The following is a 15,804-nucleotide window of genomic DNA, read 5'->3' as shown; positions in this document are numbered from 1 at the left end:
AATAAAACATTTAAAATGGCTGAGTTATGTTAAAATTAAACAATCAGCCTTTTTTATGAAAAACGCTAGTTTTTTACTCCATTTTTTGAGTTTCAGCTTGCGTATCTCCGTAATGAACAAACTTAGAGCTTTGAAAATTTGGATTTTTCTTAGTTAGAATTACCAAAAAATATTTGGAGAAGGTCACTTTTTTTAAACTTGGCCACCCAATGTACCATAGTGCATACCCGCGTTCCGGAAGCGACCGGAAAGTGCCGGCGAGAGCTCCTGTCCAAGTTCCCCACCCCGCTGCCTCATCGCAGCTCGACCATTTCCGAGCGACTGTCCAGCCGTGGAAGTCATCGGGAGTCGGATATCCGGAAGGAAACTCGCGCGGATGCACAAAGCCGGCGAGTCATTCCTACCCAAGTTCCCCCTGCTGTCCATCCTAGGAACTTCGTCCAAGCAGTTCACCCGACGAATTGCTCTCGCGCGGATGAACAAAGCCAGCGAGTAGTCCCAGTTCAAGCGTTCCCGATCCAACCCGTTCCGAGCCGAGCTCGAGAGCAAATGCGTTTGCGCGCGTGTGTGTCACCGATCAAAAAGTGACGCAACGAGAAGTGTCGTCGGCCATCCGAGGGGACGAACTTTTCCAGACGAAGCGCTGCGACCCAGCAGCACAAACCAAATCCTCGACGTGGGCTTCCCGGCTAGCGGGAAGCGGCCATGGATCAAACAATGAAGAAGAAGTTGCTGTATGCGTTACAGCAGCGACATCTGGTGGAACAGAAGGTGGTGTTTGTAGAGGATCTTCTTCTGGGTTTGTACCAACCCACGCTACCACAGCTGACAACCCTGTACGACTTCTTGTGTGCAGCGTTCCGAGAGTACAGCCAGCACCACCTCACGGTCCTAGAACTCATCCCAATAGAGGACCTCGCTCAGCAGGAGGCTGAATTCGAGAGGAACGATGCGAGTTTCTACAATGTTGCCACTGCGGTGGCAGAAATGCAGATCGAAGCAGAGAGAAAGCCAACATCAACCCTGATCGCGCAACGCCAGCAGCACTTGCAAGCAAAAGTATGGCTGAAACAGATGCATAAGGCCTGGGAGGCCAACCAAGTGGACGTTCCAAAGCCTGAACCGAGCCACAAACTCCTCCAGAACCAACAGACTGCTCCCACGAGGCCGATCGTCATCGATTCTGCCAGCGGACTTGGCGGTGAATCCCTGACAATCCAGAGCTCGGACCAGCCGAGTACAGCGGATTCCTGATCAGCGAGGGATATCAACGCGAACCCGAATGCGAACGCCAGGTCTGACTTGCTCGAGGCAACCAGTTGTGAGTCTAAGGTCGTCACCGCCGAATCGGAGTCAGGCCGAGTGCAGCCAGCAATGGTGCGATGTTCCGACGACGAAGCCGGCCAGCGCCATGTCTGCAGCGATAGTGGCCTCCAACGTGGGGTCCAAATCCACAATCACAGCCAAATCCAGATTTGCCGCCTCCGGATCGGATCTATCCCGAACTTGACGACTCTGATGACCGTCCCGGAGAACCAACCGCTTCTGCAGGTCGCGTCTAGGGCACCAGACAAGTGTGAAGTTCCCTTTTCAAGCCACGTAACTCCGGACAAGATCGCAGTCCACAAGCCAACAAGGAATCCGCCAAAACTAGCGCCCCTCGATCAGTGCAAGACCGGATTACCACCTCCTAAACCCCTCCAGGAGCAGCAGACGGCAACTGCGGAGCCGGTGGCCATCGAATCCACCTACAAGCTTGGCAGCGATTTCCGGCCAAACCAGAACGCGGAACAACCGAATTCAGTCGCCTCCCCACTAAGTGAGAAAGTCACCACGAACCCGAGTATGGACACCAAGTCCGACTTCCCGATGAGAGTAGCAGTGAGCCGACGCATCCAACCGGACACTTAAAGGACGTCACCACCGAAGCTGAACTCGACAACGAGCTGCCAGCAGTGTTCCCGTCCAAACAAGTTCCCCCACACAACAGCGACCTTAAACCAGAAGCGACCGTGAAGACTGAGCCACTACAACCGAAAGTGGTTCAAAATTCCATTCACCACGGCAAGCCAGAACAACGCCGTGTCCACAGCGACAGCGGTCTACAGAAGATGGACGTACCAGAATCCGAGCAAAAGCCGAACTGCTTCCATCAGAACGACAGTTACAACATGGACTTTGCGATGGTGATGACCGTCCCAGTGTACAAACCGTTGCCGCAGCCAGCGGCCAAGGCACCAGACAAGCGTAGACTTCCCTTACCAAGCCGCGTACATCTGGACAAAAGCGTAGTCCACGTCGAAGAAGGGCGTCCTCCCGACGACTTGGTTCTCGCCGGAGAACCCGAGTTGAAGTGTAGCCGATCAACTCAATCCCGATCCCACTCCGAGCCTGCATCGTCAGAAATGCACGTGGTCAACCAGTCGAGAAAACGCCACAAGTCAGTAAGTAATCTGTCCAACCTAACCCCGTACAAGTTCGCCAACGTAGACACGAGCCGTCGTGTGCCCAGCATCCAGATCACAAACCGCCAGAGGTGGTGCACCATCTGGTTTCTGATCGCTCAAGTGCAGAGTCAACCAGTCGCATTGAAGCTCGTGATCTCAATGATTGGCCCCCAAGGTAGCTTTCATGAACCGCCCAGCCAAAATGAACCGTTCCAAGTACGAGATCAACTCAGTCGTTTCCAGCGAACGGTCTATCGCCGGCGCAAGAGCTGGCATTCGACAATCCCACCGGACAAGTCACGCGATCCCGAGTCAGCTCAACCCTGCAAGCGCAGGAGCAACCTCCGAGAGTTTCACGCCGTTTTACCGGCCATCGAAGACGTCGGCGAGCGACGAGAACCGGCGGACCAGTCCGCAGCCATCCACCGGAAGCGTTGTGTGGGCCGAGCCAAAGAGTTGAGGGACCTCAACGGGGGGAGTATGTTCGGTACGAACGAAGCCAGAAACCCCACCGTGACGACCATCTGCGTTGCCGACGACGAGGGAGAAACGTCATTTGCAACACACCAAGAGCGCGCGGGCAGCGCGCCAAGTAAGTCCGCATCCAACCTCCGACCAAGAAGGACGAAGCACAGTTTTTTGGAGTAGTAGCAGAAGGAAGAAGGGAAAGTGGGAGAAATAAAAGTAGAAAACGTAATTGTCGCAGATAGGGCGGGCAATGCTGATAGAATTTCAAGAATTTGTAAATGAGCGCAAAATGTTTAGAGTAATTGCCTGTGGCCATTCGAAATGTTAGTGCCGAAATTCGAATGTTTCTAGATTCTACGAAAGACAAGACAAAATGCACACGAAGCGAGAGCCAGCGCCACGTGTGCGATTGTATATGTGTGAGCGCGTCGGTAGGATAGATTGAAGTCTGCGCAACGCGCACGTTGGTAGTGGCAAAGAAGAGAGCGAAAAAGCGAGAGCTGCTGATGTGGCTTGAGATTGAGGTCGATGAGCTTCGGGTTGATCACCCGTGGCGTGGTTGAGAAAATTGAGAGAGTTTTGTAGGTGTTTGTGTGCTTATGGAAGAATTGTGTCGGGATTGGCCTTCGGGTATCGGGATTTGGAAATGGTACTTTAGTCTGGCGTTTAGTGTTGAAGCGAGCGGAAGTGTTTTATGTGGTGGGTGGTGGGATCGTAAAGCAAAACGAAGGTTCGCTTCCGAGGCAGTCAAAAAAAAAGAAAATTAAGGCCAGAGTTACGACAATGGCACAGTTGGTAGGTTTATTAGGAAAAGAAAAAGAATTCCTTCGAAATTGTTTTGCGTTTATGGTCCCACAACAAGTGAACAAAGCTAGAGTGAAAGGTATGTAGTGTGGTGATATTTTAGTGCCGCGGAAGATGGTTTTGGTGAGCAGATTTCTGTAGTTCGGAAGGTGTTACCTAGTCCCTTGGAAAGAAGAAAGACGCTGGTAAGTTGTGTGTTGTTTGTGACTGTTCACAGGGAATTTTGATGTGACGCCATGTTTGATACACTGAAAGCCCGACCATGGTAATTTTAAGAACATTTGCTAAAAATGCTGCTTATTAAAATAACTGTGGCTTTTTGGTGAAAGTAAACGCAAAAATGGTAGAATGTACCATGCTTCCACAAAATTGCATGGTAGCAATTACGAATTCATTATCATTCTTTCCATATTGGAGGGTTGAAATTACCATACCGCTCTCGACATAGTAAAACTGACTGCGTTAATCAGTTAATTCAAGCACGGAATGTTTTTAGCAAAAATACGTCGGTGCGTGTTCTCAATTTAACCCTACAATATGGTAGCAACTACCATGGTTGGGTTTTCAGTGTAGCATCAATGTGTGGCCAGTAGAGGTAAGCTGGATCCCAGTCAGGTGAGGGTTGGGTCGACGAGTCGCAGTGAAGATGCGCAATTCTGATCTTTGTCTGACCGATGTTGATCTGACATCGGGCCGAAGGAATTGTTTTTGTCAGGATGAGTCACCCTGAGGGTGTGTGCTCTCGATTTTTTTGTGGAGATACTGATAAGATATAAAATTGTTTTGTCTGAACTGGTGTGTTATGGCGTGAGTTGATGAACTTGTTATTGTAATTGAATTTTATTATAGATTTGTTCATGAAACTAAATGAGAATTGTAGAATTGTTCAAAATAAAATTAGATGCAATTCGACTTTTTGTTGTGGTCATCATCGATTCGATATCGTTGGCTTTAGAGCTAACATTTAAATAGTATGATTTCTGAGTGAAATTTGAAGTGAGTCACTACATAACAAAATGGAATACGCTAGGCTTATTAAATGAAATTACAAGCAAAATGCAAAGGTGATAATTGTTGGTTGAACACTTAACACGAAACATGTAATATTGTAAAGTAATGTTGGACAAAACAAAATTAAACGATGTGCCAAGCATTTGCCACTATGACGGGAAATTTGTAAGACAAGATTTTCTCGTTGGCATCTGAGACGGACGAGACGGGAAATTTGTAAGACGAGCGTTGCTCGTTGGCCACTAAGACAGGTAACTTGTGAGACGAGCCATGCTCGTTGGCCACTTAGACAGAAATTTGTGAGGCGAGCGTTGCTCGTTGGCCACTAACACAGGTAACTTGTGAGACGAGCGTTGCTCGTTGGCCAATTAGACAGAGGTTCGTGAGACGAGCGTTGCTCGTTGGCCAATTAGACAGAGGTTCGTGAGACGAGCGTTGCTCGTTGGCCACTTAGACAGAAGTTCGTGAGACGAGCGTTGCTCGTTGACCACTGAGAGTAAAAAAAAAAGTGAGACGAGCGTTGCTCGTTGGCCACTAAGGTCAATAAGACAGAGGTTCGTGAGACAAGCCTTGCTCGTTGGCCAATTAGACAGAGGTTCGTGAGACGAGCGTTGCTCGTTGGCCACTAAGGTCAATAAGACAGAGGTTCGTGAGACAAGCCTTGCTCGTTGGCCAATTAGACAGAGGTTCGTGAGACGAGCGTTGCTCGTTGGACACTGAGATTTAAAATTTGTGAGACGAGCGTTGCTCGTTGGCCACTTAGACAGAAGTTCGTAAGACGAGCGTTGCACGTTGACCACTGAGAGTAAAAAAAATGTGAGACGAGCGTTGCTCGTTGGCCATTAAGACATGTATCTTGTAAGACGAGCCTTGCTCGGTGGACAATTAAACAGAAGTTCGTGAGACGAGAGTTGCTCGTTGGCCACTTTGACAGGTAACTTGTAAGACAAGCCTTGCTCGCTGGTCAATAAGACAGAGGTTCGTGAGGCGAGCGTTGCTCGTTGGCCACTAAGACAGGTAACTTGTTAGACAAACCTTGCTCGTTGGTCAATAAGACAGAGGTTCGTGAGACAAGCCTTGCTTGTTGACCAATTAGACAGAGGGTCGTGAGACGAGCGTTGCGCGTTGGCCACTGAGATTTAAAATTTGTGAGACGAGCGTTGCTCGTTGGCCACTTATACAGAAGTACGTGAGACGAGCGTTGCTCGTTGACCACTGAGAGTAAAAAAAAGTGAGACGAGCGTTGCTCGTTGGCCACTAAGACAGGTAACTTGTGAGACGAGCCATGATCGTTGGCCACTTAGACAGAAATTTGTGAGGCGAGCGTTGCTCGTTGGCCACTAACACAGGTAACTTGTGAGACAAACCTTGCTCGTTGGTCAATAAGACAGAGGTTCGTGAGACAAGCCTTGCTCGTTGGCCAATTAGACAGAGGTTCGTGAGACGAGCGTTGCTCGTTGGCCACTGAGATTTAAAATTTGTGAGACGAGCGTTGCTCGTTGGCCACTTAGACAGAAGTTCGTAAGACGAGCGTTGCACGTTGACCACTGAGAGTAAAAAAAATGTGAGACGAGCGTTGCTCGTTGGCCATTAAGACATGTATCTTGTAAGACGAGCCTTGCTCGGTGGACAATTAAACAGAAGTTCGTGAGACGAGAGTTGCTCGTTGGCCACTTTGACAGGTAACTTGTAAGACAAGCCTTGCTCGCTGGTCAATAAGACAGAGGTTCGTGAGACGAGCCTTTCTCGTTGGCCAATCAGGCAGAGGTTAGTGAGACGAGCGTTGCTCGTTGGCCACTGACTTTTAAAATTCGTGAGATGAGCATTGCTCGTTGGGCACGCGAGGAGGTTTGTGAGGTGAGCGTTGCTCGCTTGCTACTGAGACGGGAATTTTGTGAGACGAGCGTTGGGATTGAGAATTTCAATCAGTTGTGAGCAATGATTGAGGAAACGGTAGCCTGAAACCCTACACGACTTACGTTTGAGCCTTTGATTGTATTCTAGGGAGAATTTAAGAAGTTGATTTCGAGCGAGAAAAATCGTTGGGATTGAGAATTTCAATCAGTTGTGAGCAAAGATTTAAGAAACGGTAGCCTGAAACCCTACACGACTTACGTTTGAGCCTTTGATTGTTTTCTAGGGAGAATTTAAGAAGTTGATTTCGAGCGAGAAAGATCGTTGGGATTGAGAATTTCAATCAGTTGTGAGCAAAGATTTAAGAAACGGTAGCCTGAAACCCTACACGACTTACGTTTGAGCCTTTGATTGTATTCTAGGGAGAATTTAAGAAGTTGATTTCGAGCGAGAAAAATCGTTGGGATTAAGAATTTCAATCAGTTGTGAGCAATGATTTAAGAAACGGTAGCCTGAAACCCTACACGACTTACGTTTGAGCCTTCGATTGTATTCTAGGGAGAATTTAAGAAGTTGATTTCGAGCGAGAAAGATCGTTGGGATTGAGAATTTCAATCAGTTGTGAGCAAAGATTTAAGAAACGGTAGCCTGAAACCCTACACGACTTACGTTTGAGCCTTTGATTGTATTCTAGGGAGAATTTAAGAAGTTGATTTCGAGCGAGAAAAATCGTTGGGATTAAGAATTTCAATCAGTTGTGAGCAATGATTTAAGAAACGGTAGCCTGAAACCCTACACGACTTACGTTTGAGCCTTCGATTGTATTCTAGGGAGAATTTATGAAGTTGATTTCGAGCGAGAAAGATCGTTGGGATTGAGAATTTCAATCAGTCGTGAGCAAAGATTCAAGAAACGGTAGCCTGAAACCCTACACGACTTACGTTTGAGCCTTTGATTGTATTCTAGGGAGAATTTAAAAAGTTGATTTCGAGCGAGAAAATCGTTGGGATTGAGAATTTCAATCAGTTGTGAGCAATGATTGAGGAAACGGTAGCCTGAAACCCTACACGACTTACGTTTGAGCCTTTGATTGTATTCTAGGGAGAATTTAAGAAGTTGATTTCGAGCGAGAAAATCGTTGGGATTGAGAATTTCAATCAGTTGTGAGCAAAGATTTAAGAAACGGTAGCCTGAAACCCTACACGACTTACGTTTGAGCCTTTGATTGTATTCTAGGGAGAATTTATGAAGTTGATTTCGAGCGAGAAAAATCGTTGGGATTGAGAATTTCAATCAGTCGTGAGCAAAGATTCAAGAAACGGTAGCCTGAAACCCTACACGACTTACGTTTGAGCCTTTGATTGTATTCTAGGAGAATTTAAAAGTTGATTTCGAGCGAGAAAATCGTTGGGATTAAGAATTTCAATCAGTTGTGAGCAATGATTTAAGAAACGGTAGCCTGAAACCCTACACGACTTACGTTTGAGCCTTTGATTGTATTCTAGGGAGAATTTAAGAAGTTGATTTCGAGCGAGAAAAATCGTTGGGATTAAGAATTTCAATCAGTTGTGAGCAATGATTTAAGAAACGGTAGCCTGAAACCCTACACGACTTACGTTTGAGCCTTTGATTGTATTCTAGGGAGAATTTAAGAAGTTGATTTCGAGCGAGAAAAATCGTTGGGATTGAGAATTTCAATCAGTTGTGAGCAAAGATTTTAGAAACGGTAGCTTCAAACCCTACACGACTTATGTTGGAATTGATGATTAAATTCTAGGGAGAGTGATCATTAGGTTTGTGAACTTCAATCAGTTGAAAGCAAAATGAATGAATGCGACTGTGGATTTTTTTTGATTTGTGAAATGTTAAATTTTCGCACATGATTTTGATTTACCTTTTTTTATCCTTATAAATTCAAAGTTTTGAATGAAGCGGAGTACAGGAGAAGGAAAATGTCGCAGATAGGGCGGGCAATGCTGATAGAATTTCAAGAATTTGTAAATGAGCGCAAAATGTTTAGAGTAATTGCCTGTGGCCATTCGAAATGTTAGTGCCGAAATTCGAATGTTTCTAGATTCTACGAAAGACAAGACAAAATGCACACGAAGCGAGAGCCAGCGCCACGTGTGCGATTGTATATGTGTGAGCGCGTCGGCAGGATAGATTGAAGTCTGCGCAACGCGCACGTTGGTAGTGGAAAAGAAGAGAGCGAAAAAGCGAGAGCTGCTGATGTGGCTTGAGATTGAGGTCGATGAGCTTCGGGTTGATCACCCGTGGCGTGGTTGAGAAAATTGAGAGAGTTTTGTAGGTGTTTGTGTGCTTATGGAAGAATTGTGTCGGGATTGGCCTTCGGGTATCGGGATTTGGAAATGGTACTTTAGTCTGGCGTTTAGTGTTGAAGCGAGCGGAAGTGTTTTATGTGGTGGGTGGTGGGATCGTAAAGCAAAACGAAGGTTCGCTTCCGAGGCAGTCAAAAAAAAAGAAAATTAAGGCCAGAGTTACGACAGTAATCTCCGGTGTTTTCCGTCCCCCGCAACTAACAACCATACAGTCGACCGCTTCCCATGTCGGCCAGGCCCGAACAATCCTTAAGACAAATTTTAAAGGGTCCAGGAATACCAAAATTTAGTATTGATACCAGAGAAAAGTATTATTACGCACAGGAGTTGGACACTCAGCACGCTGTGCGTGCACGGCGTTTACAGCCTGCGCACACTTCACGCACTCCCGCGCACCATCGCGCACCATTTAGACGTTTCGAATCAGAGGAAAAATTGGGAAAACATGGCAACACTTCTAGAAATGTCATGTTCATCTTTGTTTACAAACAAACGATTTCCATCGTTGAATTTTTGAAGATTTTTTTATTTGTCTTCTTAATTTAAGTTAAATCGAAATCATTATAATTTTAATAAAGTCTGGTCAACATACGCAAAATCTGGTTAATTCCTTTTTGAGACGTTGGTTCCGGCTACTCTACTCAATGATTCTGAGTCTCAAAAAGCTGCAAAAGTAACAGCCCGGTTCCTCTATTAAACCATCCCCGAATGTCGTTCATCCATGGTGCCCCAGAAGAGGACGAAATCTACTTTGAAGTCGTGCTGTAAACGGCCGCCGGAGGGCTGCGGAACCAGCTGATTTGTGGTGATCGGAGCGACCCTTTTTACTGCCGCTATCTTATGGAAGTGCGCGGAAATTTGCATCCGACGGTGACAAATGAGTAAGGTCGCCGGAGGAGGTCGAGGCGAAATAACGCATCCCACTGTCGCATACGATGAAGATTCTCGGGAATGGAGAACTCTATCTTGCCGAAGCGGGAATCGGTCGAGAGTGTGAACAACTATCTGAAACGGTACCGGAGAGAGGCCATTGGAGGAGGTTGCGTGGGTGCGTTGATTGCGTACTGGTTGAAGAAGCGGGCCCAGAACCGGTTGAACGTGATCGTGGTAAAGAAGGATGCGACCTACCAGGGAGTTTCCCTTGGAGTTTCCACTTGTCTTGCGGTGAGTGGTTTGAGGTAGCAGTTTTCGATTGTGGAAAACATCCAGATGAGTTTGTACGGGGCGGAATTTATGTGGAATATTGAGGAACATCTAGGAAAGGACCGATGTTGTCCTCGGAGCAAGGATCGGAACAGTTACAGGACATCTTTCTTTTTGATGAAATAAATACTTAACTGGTTTTGCTACCTTTTGTTCTCAAAATCTTTATTTGTTTAAACATATTCTTGATATCCCGGTTATCAGGGCCGTCGTCCGTCGTGTTGCTGTCCGAGAAGCCCATTCCAGACGATGCTGCCCTTCTCTTCAACCAACGCAAGCTCCACCTTGAACGATTCGCCGTCCTCGTCATCAGCACCCTTTTCGACAGTCTTTTTGCTGCTGTCCTCGGCAGGTTTGGCCATTTTGGTTAAACTGAAACCCGTTTTGGGTGTTGAACTTGCCCGGATGAGGAACACTTAACCCAAAATTAAATGGTTTTGCCCGAGGTTTTGCCGCAGCTGCACCAGTGGTTGTCGTCCTCGTCACTCCCGAGCATACATCATCTGGTGGCCGTCTCGTTCAATTCAGCGGCGGATGATTGCTTCCTTTCTGCCACTGTCCTTCTTAGCCTCATACTCCTCGTTACTGGTGTCCTTACCGGTGGAACGAGCGGCCACCGTGACATCGGTTCCAATCTCCTTCGACGGACTTCCAAACCCGGGAAAGAACTTGCTCGGATCTGTGCTGTAAACGACGTTTGCTCATAGCGCGGATGTCGTGGCCCTGCTCCTCCTTCAGCTGGATCAACCGCCGGTATCAAGGTCACACCGGAAAATCCCTTGACCGCTCACAAACTGACTATAAATCACCGGAATCTGCGCTGCCTCGAAATTCACGCCTTCAGAACGTTTTCATAACGCGTTTATTAGTAAACAACTTTGAATTTGACATTTCAAAGCGAAGTGATGCCAGTTGTGCGAAAAAGTGCTATGACAGTTCCCCAAGCGTGATTTGTGTGCGCGCACATCGCCAGCACCCACGAACACCGCGGTGCACCAATTTCACTCTTGAACACAAACGGTTTTCCAAAACGGTGCGGAGAGTCTAACCCCTTGATTACGCATTTTCCTTGTTATTTACCCATGCTCGGAATGCTGACGTTTTCACTCTCTTTCTCTCTCGTTGCTGCGCGCCGAGCGCACGCTTTTTCTTTCTCCCTTTATCGTCGTTTTTGCTCTCCACAATTCTCTGCTACCCAGTCAATTCAATCGGAATTCTGAAACGGAATTCAATTCGATTCGTATACGTATTCCGTTTCAAACGCAACAACCGATTCCGTGTATGTACCGGTTGTTGCGTTTGAAACGGAATACGTAAACGATTCGAATTGAATTCCGGTTCAGAACTCAGATTGAGTTTACTGGGTAACGGCGCGCGTTTCTCGAGGGGTTCGTCGATGCGTTTTTCTGGGCGATCGTAGTACACGCAGAGAAATACTGCCTTATCAAATTGATAAATATCATTATCAACTTCAATAACTTTTGATTATTGTTCTGATAACGTTGAATTATCGTTTTGATAAACTTTTAGTATCGAAACGACAATCTTCTTTATCATTTTGATAAATAACATTATTGCTAGATTTTTTTCCGCATGCACGTTTTTGCCTGTCATTCGAAACATAAACAAACAAACCAAAATGAGTGAGGAAACGAACAAGTTTCTTTAAAGATGCTGTACCCGGAGGATTTGGCCAGCTTACAAAAAAGGTCGTCTGCCGGTCGAGTCCAACTGTGTGTAAAGGTGTGTAAAGTTAGATTTCTAAACGTGCTTCTTTTCAGTTGCGTGTTTCCTGAACCAAAAAATCTACCAGAAATCTGGACAGCGTCAAGCCGCTTTTCGACGTCAACAAAACGCACCCGGTATCGAAAAATTCCTCCAAGGCGGAGTTTCAACCCGATGGAGAGTCCAAACCTCTGTCACGAACGGCAGCAACCGATGGACCATTCACCGAGTAGGATTATCTTCTTATGGTATTACATTTTTGTAACAAAATAAAGTTTTTAAAGCAGCATATATTTTGTTTGGTTTTATTTTATATACGAAGAAGGAGCAGTGGAAGGAAGATTAATAACATTTTCAATTTGATAAAATACTTTATCTTTTCTATAAACTTGTTTATCAAAATGATAAATTTTGCTTTTGACGTTTCTCAAATGACCTTTATAAAGCGATAATATATTTTGTCAAATTGATGCACATTGTTTATCAAATTGATAAGAAAAAATATCTAATTCGATAAAATAAATTATTGGTTGCCAACCGATAATTTAATTTATCGAAATGATGGCAGAAGCTTATCGAATTGATAATTCTTTTTTCTGCGTGATAGGCTTGGGGTTGTATACTACGCAAATTTTTCATTCTCCTTCAAAATGTCAGAAACTTCGGTCGCAGGACCGACCAAAAGGAATAGAAAAACTTTTAGTAAAATTGAAAATAAACAGAAATGTTTACAAAAAGTAGCTCTACACGTTGGTTTAGTAAATTTCAAGGAACACTCCATATTATCCAGCATCATTCAAACACGACCGCTTATTAGGCTTAAAATGGGTATATTTTCCTATCTATCAAGATAATTATTTTTTGTTTTATTTAAATAGGTGCATTTTCGTTCGGATCATGTGCAAAATTCAAATCACACACAATAATGGAGTTCATTGACAATGCAGTGGAACATTCCAGAAGTGGCAGATATTTATTTTTCTTGCACAGAAGACCCGAGCACGGTCCATTGCGTGTTCAGTTGACAAAACCAGTCTCGAGATTCAAACACGTGCAAAGTTTGCAGCATTTGTGCAGGTATGTTATTCTGCACTTATCACCACGGCATATTTTCATGATGCTTCCTTTCCAGATTTGTCATCCACAAGACTATAATTAGAAAAGATTTGATCCAAATGCTCCCGCTGCCACGAAGGATATTAGATTATCTTAATTATAAAAACTGTCTTTCTGAACGTGTAGAAGTAGATATGATTTCTCATATAGGGTGAAATAGAAACTGAATGAATTGTTTAAGCGTATAGTCCCCAAAAGTCCCACGTTATGCAGTAATATATTTGTAAACACGAAAATATCCAATTTTTTTTTCTAATTATGGTCTTTGAAAGAATTTCTTTAAGTTTGTTCATTATTATATCCTCAACTAGTCCTCAACTGGGCCAAAGTGGTAGTAACAAAATAATAATAACCAGAAAGGGTGAAGAAAAGCCCCAAGAATTCATGTCAATCCACCCAGCAGGGCAATTTGGCGAAATCAAAAATCCAAGTATGCAGAAATTATCTACCAAATTGGTACATATGTCTACCTCGAAGGATTTTAGTCTACCTCAATAGTTCAGTAAGTAGCATTGCCCTGCTGGAAAGATACCAGTTTTCAAGAAAACGACGTCAAATCAACTTCTGAAGTAATACAAAGTAGTCTACCTCCGTTCTACCTAACGAATCTGCAATCAGATTTTTCCTAAACTTCTTATAAGTAGTACTTCTCTTTATACTTAATTTTCAAGGTACTTTATATATCGATTTTGACCACGGCATCGTGTTCCTTGGAAAATTCTAGCCCGATTTGACCTATAAAAGTCCATACTTAAGTTGAAAAATGGCGGTTCTGGAGCAAATTAAAGATTGTTCAAAAATGAACTACCATGCGTCTCCATCAAACCCTACCCAAGTAACCACAAGCACTTAATTGAAGTATTAATTCAGTACTAAATCAGCACTGGAATGTTTTGAAGTAGTAAATAAGCTTTGCGAATGCCTCAAAGTACCAAGACTTTGCAGTATTACAACTGGCATTAAATCACCATTTACGACCTTGAAAATGTGCTTCAAAGCACTTGATGTTTATCATCAAAGTAACCCATCGATACGGGAAACATTTCAGCCTGGCACGGTTTTATTGACTTTTATCCTTCCCCTGTCATACCGTTCCAGTAAGCGTGCGGGCTAAGGCGCAATTCCCAGTGTGCATTAGTTTTATTTTGAGTGAACTGGGTTCAATTCCCGCTGATTGAAGTGTTTTTTTTTTGTGGAAAACTGCAGCCTGTAATGAAGCTAAATTTTTCAAAACATATGCCCATAGTATAAAGGACATTATCAAAAGTTCTCTGGTAAATTGAATGACTTTTCTCGCAAGTAAAAAGCTGCTTTCCTGAATTCTGATACACTTTGCGAAATTTTGCCAACCGTGGACCAAGCACTCCTCGGAAAAAAAGTTCCCGTTAGCCGTTAGCCAGTACTTGTCCCTAATAACCTCAAGCTTTCCGTAATTGATTGCACTGCATTTACTGGCTGGCCGCAATTTGAGTGACTAGTAAATAATTTCCGTTCAACGAAATGACAACGGGTTTTTGAACCAGAACCATGAACCAGAATCCCTAAACAGCAGAAAGAAAGTCTTCATTAATGTTCGATGTATCAACCACATCGATTAAAAAATTCAAAACAAACACTCATTTCAGAATACATCAGTTGGCTGGCGCGCATCCTGGAGATCGACGAGAAAAATGCAAGAATAACATCAAAGTTTCACACTCACACATGAAACGCAACAGGAGAATGAAAAAAAACAAAGGAGGCCCACCACGAAGTGTGTGGAGCAGCTGTTCTTTTTTTTCGACAGCCTTGACGTCGATAAAGCAGTTTATTTTTGTTCGAGCTTTCGTTGAAGTACTAAATCAGCATCACTGTGCGCCACTTGAAATATTTCTCAAGGAAAAGTGCTGATTAAATGTTTTGAAGCATTATTTGCTGGTATTAAATGCCAATATAATGCTGATTTAATGCCGCTATTTAGTGCTTCGCGGTTACTTGGGTAAAGTTCAATATATCTGCAGTTCTGATTATTCCTAGCATGTAGCAAGTGTTTTTGCTGCAAAATGATGCCACATAATTATTTTATCACATTCTACCCCATAAAGAAATAAAGATAGCTAATGAATATTTAAAGAACAAACAATGGACATTTTGATAAAACATCAAATAAAAGCAGTCCTGCTGAAAATCTGTGGCACATCCAACAATAGCTGAATGTTGTTCTGATGTCTAAGAATGAAATTCAGTCATTCTACCAAATTCTACCTCATTATAAAATTGTTTTTAAACACATTTTTTAAGAAATTCCAACAAATTCCTTAAGAAAATTGCAATTTTAATAAAATTTCAAATAAAACCAGCCCTGCTGACAATCTGTAGATCATTCAATGAGTGGAGAATGTTTTTCTGATGTCTAAGAATGAAATTCAGTCATTCTACCAAATTCTACCTCACTGTAAATTTTTCCAAACTCATTTTTAAGAAATTCCAACAAATTCCTTAAGAAAATTGCAATTTTAATAAAATTTCAAATAAAAGCAGCCCTGCTGACAATCTGTGGCTCATTCAATGATTGGAGAATGTTGTTCTGATGTCTTAAAATGAAATTCAGTCATTCTACCAAATTCTACCTCATTGAAAATTGTTTTTAAACACATTTTTAATGAATTCCAACAAATTCCTTAAGAAAATTGCAATTTTAATAAAATTTCAAATAAAAGCAGCCCTGCTGACAATCTGTGACTAATTCAATGAATGGAAAATGTTGTTCTGATGTCTAAAATGATATTTAGTAATTGTACCAAATTCTACCTCATTGTAAAATTGTTTTTAAATACATTTATTAAGAAATTCCATCA

Source organism: Culex quinquefasciatus, chromosome 1, assembly GCF_015732765.1.
Source record: "Culex quinquefasciatus strain JHB chromosome 1, VPISU_Cqui_1.0_pri_paternal, whole genome shotgun sequence".
NCBI lineage: Eukaryota > Metazoa > Arthropoda > Insecta > Diptera > Culicidae > Culex > Culex quinquefasciatus.
The sequence above is the reverse complement of the archived record's forward strand: the minus strand, read 5'-3'. Positions refer to the sequence as shown.